This window comes from Suncus etruscus, chromosome 5 (assembly GCF_024139225.1).
Source record: "Suncus etruscus isolate mSunEtr1 chromosome 5, mSunEtr1.pri.cur, whole genome shotgun sequence".
Lineage (NCBI taxonomy): Eukaryota > Metazoa > Chordata > Mammalia > Eulipotyphla > Soricidae > Suncus > Suncus etruscus.
The window spans coordinates 131,530,522-131,537,005 of record NC_064852.1 but is presented as its reverse complement, the minus strand read 5'-3'; the positions used below and the strand labels follow the sequence as shown (position 1 = coordinate 131,537,005).

At 31.3% G+C, this 6,484-nt stretch overlaps 1 non-coding gene across 1 annotated transcript; it reads right to left on the bottom strand.

Annotated features, from left to right (window-relative positions):
• Positions 1 to 5,512: 5,512 nt before the first annotated feature.
• Positions 5,513 to 5,622, bottom strand: LOC126010578 (U6 spliceosomal RNA). The gene has a single exon (XR_007496600.1). It is a non-coding gene; the product is annotated as a U6 spliceosomal RNA (small nuclear RNA).
• Positions 5,623 to 6,484: the final 862 nt, after the last annotated feature.

Sequence of the window (6,484 nt, the reverse complement as noted above, 5' to 3'; positions counted from 1 at the left end):
CATAGCCACCCACCATCTTTTTCAGCAGGCAATTTGTTCCAATAACCCCATTACAGGCTTCAAATTGCAATAGTCCTGGACTCTATATATACTGTGCTTTTTTTCTTACAGGTTACTCATGATAGTTTTTTTTGCCCTGGGGTGGGGGTGGGAGATGAGACAAAACTCAGTGGTGCTCAAGGGATACTCCTGGCTCTGCACTCAGGAATTACTCCTGGCAGTGTTCATGCAACTGTACAGGATTCAGAGATCAAATCAAGGTCAGCCAGAGACTGGCAGCAAACACCCTGCCCACACTACTCTAGTTTCAATCACTTATGATAAAGTTTAATTTGTGGATTTATCACAAAAGACATTGACAATAATAAGATATAGTAATTATTCCAACATACTGTAATAAGTTATGTAAATGTGTTCAATATCTCTGAAAAATCATATTTTAAGTAATATGTTAGAGTGTAGTTGGTTATGAATTGGAAATTGTGCACAGTGAAATTAGAAAGGAAGTCACTACTCTAATTAAGAAAAAAAATTTTTTTTAGGGTGCCACACCTAGCTGTGCTCAGGGATTACTCAAGGCTCTGATCTCAGAAATTGCTCTTGGCAGGTTCGGGGGACCATATGGGACTCAGAGAATTGAACCCATGTCTGTCCTGGGTCATCTGCGTGCAAGGCAAATGCCCTACCATTGTGCTATCACTTCAGCCCCCAGGAAAAACCATTTACTTTCTGTAAACTAAGAGCTTGCTGCCATTGTAAATTACACATATATAGTACATTAACAATATGCAAAAATGAGTATATCTTCTTATTTTAAAATTAATATGGATTTTAATATTAAATCTTTCACAGTATACAATGAATTCAAACAACAGTGTTATTAGGTTTTTGGGAGCTATGATTTTAAGTAAAACAGCATATAATTAAATTAATTTGCCATTTTACCATAATCTAGTTGATTTAAGAAGAGTTAAGTTCTTTTCTTTTCTTTTGAGGAAGGGCACACCCTGTGACACTCAGGGGTTACTCCTGGTTATGTGCTCAGAAATCGCTCCTGGCTTGGGGGACCATATGGGACATCAGGGGATCAAACCACATCCCTCCTAGGGTCAGCACATGCAAGGCAAATGCCCTACCGCTTGTGCCACTGCTCCATCCCCCATAAAGAGTTAAGTTCTTAAAGCAGGTTTTTGATAAAAACATTATCAACAATTATGAAGACTCCCAAATAATCAAATATTAAATGATGATTTGAATCATTTATATATTTTTATTTGATCAATTTATTTTATTTCAGAGTTGTACATTACTGAAGTCTATACTAGTAACTGAGAGTTCAAGACAGGAACCTGTATTATATCAGATTTCCTTTCATTACAGCACACAGATACACACACTCAAACTTTGACAATGAAGACACAGAAAATTATCTGATGTTCACATTTTTGAAATATGGAAGGAAACTAGAGTATTTAACAAAACACCTATAGACATGGATAAAGAGTGCAATCCGGTGAGCCTGTTGAAAGGCTGTTTTCATTTTAACCAGTTGTCTAACAAAACATCATCGACTAAATAATGTTATTTGAGGACCTGAAAGTTTGATTCAAAAGATTATTTTCAGCAGTTTTTGTCTTGTGTAGCTAACCATCTTTTCCTTTGTTTTGTTTTTGTGGATTATAAGTGACTTTTGGGAAAATCAATAAAATAAAGGAAAATGCAAGAATACATAGAGTATTCTAAGGGTTTTCCCACACACATATATTGTAGTAAAAAAATAACTAATAATACAAGGTATATATAAATCATTAAATTATGTTAATATTATTTATTAAAATAAGATGTTAAAAGTATATTCAAAGATAGTTTACTTTTATTTTTCATTTCTAATAATTGGCCAAACACTATAGAAATTATTTTCCTAAATTATTGTCAATAGTTTTTCAAAATGCTAATAAACACTTAGATATGTATGAACACTGAATTTTAGAAAAGTAATTTTAAAAATTGAGTAAAATATATTTTAGAGTTATATAGATTGATATATTTTATTTTCAAATATCTATGTATTGGAGTTACAGTTAAGGTGAAATATCTATTACATATGACAATGTATATATTATATATAAAATATTCTGTAATCTTAATATCCTGGTGGCAATTAAATAAGTAAATTAAAATGTGCTCTTTCTTTGTTCAAATCAATATTAGAAATGGACTGATATATTTAAAAATATTATTTCTATTCCAAATACAAGATAAATCAGCCATTAATTAGTGACCCACTTTCTGACATTTTAATTAGGATAATTATCTCAGGCAATATTTATCAATATTGCCATAAAAGGAATAATTGTTTGATTCTTGAAAAGTTTTTCAAAGCAAGTGAATAAACATCACAAGAAAATAACTCCAATTCTTAAAAGAATATATGTTTAGCACAATGAGATTAAAGTAAGGTAAGTGACAAGAAAAGTTAAAACTTTAGTACTGTGATGAGACTCACATATCGATCGAATTGTGAAACTATAATCCTAAAATGTATTTAGTATTGTGCAGTGAAAACTCAATAAAATAAGAAATTTAACATTTTTGTTAGGGACTATTTGTAGTTTTTCTATTTTTCTTCTCTGTATATAGTTTCTTTAGTAATACTTTGTCTCATTGTTAATCTTTTCTAATTTTTTCAGTAACAGGAAATTTATTTACTAAATCAATATACTCTTACATCTCAGTCATCTAATGTATTTCAAGAAATGTTAAGTCAACAAGTATACAAATATGCCTGATATAGTTATTTTCTGCTAGAAAATTATACTGTAAAACATATATATCAAATATAGATAGGCAGAATAGAAGAAATAAAATTTTAGATTGAGTGGTCATAGAAATATGATTGATAGTTTACATTGATGAAAAGACACACAGAAAACAAAACAGAAGAATTATAAAGTTTGGGAAAAATAGGGTTCTGTTATGCTACCAGAATGGCCACAAATGTCATCTCTAGGACTTGCCATTTCCACTACTAATAAAATAAATATTCCAAGTTTCTGCCTGGTTCTAACATATGACACTATTTAAATGCTACCTTTCTTACAAGAAATATCCATAGATTAACAGAGATTTAAACTATGTAGATAAATAAAACATGTGTTATGAAAATAAGGAGGGAGATGAACAAAATAAAGTTGGGTTATGGAGGCTTTATATTCTATGTCAAGTTTGTAATGTTGAGAATGTATTGGGGTAGAGTTGAAAAAAATCTGCATATTGTGTATCTGTGCACCCATGTACTTAACTGAATGCTAAGACTATATCCTCTCTACCATATTGATTCTGTAATAATCTATTGTATATAACAGATATTTTTAAGCAAACTGATTACAGAAATAAAACATTCATTGAATTTTCTTGTTAATTTTCTTGTGTGTGTTTATGTGTGTCTCATTTTATAACACTTTTTCTCATATTCTGTTAGACTCAGTATACTGCATTACTTTGATTTTTTTTACCAAGGAAAAGCCAATAATACAGAGAAAATATTATAAAATATACAAATGCTAATTTTGTTTCCATGATCATGCTGCCATCATCAGTAACATAACTAAATATAAATTTGAATTATATGTTCATACACTCTAATACAAATATATGGAATAAAGTAAATTGGAAACATCTATCTTATTAAGATGGAAGAAATATAACTTTTCTTCTAATGAAATTCTTCTTAATTTCTTTAGAGTAAATCTTGAGACTATCCTTGAAAAACAATTTATATTTGAGATAGAGGAAACCAGTGTTATTTTTCTATGCCAAATACTTGTAAACATGCTGTTTCAAGTTTTGACTATATTTGAAGACTTACTGTTCTTAAAATAGTTCAACTTGAGAAGAAGAAAAAATAGTTCAACCTTTCCAAATATGTGCCAGTTTAAAATGGGTTGTAAAGAACATAAACTTAAAATAAAATCCTAAGTAAAATGCTCATTTCTTTTCTTTTCTTTTCTTTTTTTCTTTTTTTTGTTTTGGGGCCACACCCGGCATTGCTCAGGGGTTACTCCTGGCTGTCTGCTCAGAAATAGCTCCTGACAGGCACGAGGGACCATAGGGGACACCGGGATTCCAACCAACCAGCTTTGGTCCTGGATCAGCTGCTTGCAAGGCAAACGCCGCTGTGCTATCTCTCTGGGCCCAAAATGCTCATTTCTTATAAACCTTACTTTATGATACACTTATGAAGTATGAAGTGTATAGCTTGGAAAGGTGTGGGGATCATAAATTTGTCATATATATTGTTCTTTTTATTGATATTATTGTTATTTTTTATTTTTATATTTAAATATTTTGTTTTAATGTTAAATATTTATATTTAGTAGTCATTTTATTATTTTATTTGTATGTATATTTATGGTTTCTTCTTTCACAGACTATAGAGCAGTGAAGAAAATTCTCAAGTCAAAAGACAATAGTGAAATAACACATTTCTTTTTTCTGTAATGGAGTTGGTGTAATTTATACTTGGAACACTTAACTATAACTTAGAAAATGAGCAAAAAGAGCTTCTTGGCAAAAGGTATGTTTAAAATATTGCCTTGAGTAAAGATAGATGTTGCCAAGAGAAGCAGCAGCAAGAGCTCTTTTAAAGGCCAAATGGGGTGGGGGATAAAAAGATGAGATAATATAGTGGATTCAGACAATTGTAAATTGCAGACATAACTGGTGAGAGAATGATTGAGAGGTGTGAAAGAAACCACAAATGAAATCCTGTTGAAGGTTGAGAATTAAGTTAAAAATTTTAGCTGCTTCCTATGAGGTATTGCTATATTTATTTAGAAAGAAACATTTACAATGGTTTTAGCACAAAAATGAGATTGGAGGAGGGTTAAACCAAATGACCTTTTTGTAATAATGGCAAGAAAGATGAGAGATTAAATAAAACAGGTTGCAGATAATATTTAAAAGAAATATCTATAATGTTGTATATGATATATTGATTTATGAGAGGATGAAACAATGAGCCCAGCTTTTTTAACTTAAGCAAACATGAAAAGCATATTATTTTCTCCAAAATAAGAAACATACATTTATGCTAAGACTATGCAAATTTGAGATGTATAGAAAACATTTGTTATATCTTGTATGTAAAGGATCGATTCAGATAAATGCGAGCTAAAATGTATTGATTTAGAAAAGTAAGTAGTAGCTGAAAAAGTTAAGTATCAAGGTAGTACTAGATAGTACTTGGAAAATTTTTGTCGTGCTTTAGGGTACAGAGTCGAAGGACAAGATCACACAATTGATATAAAGCAAAGCAAAACTTTATTCTATCTATCAACAGCTCCAATTTGACCAGCTAGGACCACCTCTCAAATAGGGAACCCCACCTGGGAGCCAGAGTATAAGAGGAAGTCTTGATCTTTAAGTTGATTGGCTGCTGTCTATGGTTTCATCATATACTTTTATGGCTAGATGTTTAGGGAGGTATATTGTGTTTTTGTTCTTTTTATTTAAAAATATGGAACACTTCACGAATTTGGGTGTCATCCTTGTGCAGGGGCCATGCTAATAATCTTCTCTGTATCATTCTAATTTTAGTATATGTGCTGCCAAAGCGAGCACAGGTATATTGTGTTTTATAGGGCCTTAGGGGTCTGGTCATTATTGTTGGGATTGAAACTTATCCATTAAATGGACACTTAGCCTTATTAGCTGTAAATGAAAACTTAGCATTTGTTTGACAAGATGGAATCTCTTCTCCAGACTTCACAGTACCTTTGCAAGTTTGTATGAGTGGAAAGAGTGAGTGGGAGAAAAGCAAGAGGGTATAATACAGACACAGAGAAAGACACAGCAAATTTATAGATGAGGATCAGTAGAGGAATTAAGTTTATTAAGAAGTCTTGGCAAGTCAAATTATTTACATAAGTAGAAGCTCTAGGATCTTATAGTGAAATAATTTTTTTTCATTGTAATGAGGACAAGGCAGAATGATAATAAAGATGTTTTGGGAATAAAGCCAGGGAATTTGAGGTGTCCTTTCTCTTGTGTTCTGTACACATCTCTGGCAAAACACTAACCATTTTAAACATTAAAACTCTGAAGATAATTGATAGAATCTTCATCAACAAGGACAGAAAAAAAAAGACCACGAAAATAGCAAAGGATTTTAAGAAAACATCTGAGTTCAGAATAAAGTAGAAGATTGTTTCATATTTGTATAAATGTGAATGTTTACTAAGAATTTTCGTAGCACATTCTTAAAGATGGGCACAGGTAATGAAAGGCAAATTTGCCAAATTGGTGCAATAAAAAGAAAATTGAGAGCAGTTAAAAAAGATTGATTCATGAAATCTAAATTTATGAAAAGAAACATAAAAAATAACTGGAAGTGTAGAAAGCTGAATGGAAGAGAAGGAATGTAAAAATAGAGCAACAAAACTGGAGGCTCAATGAAGCTAAAGAACATGCACCTGGGGAAGAA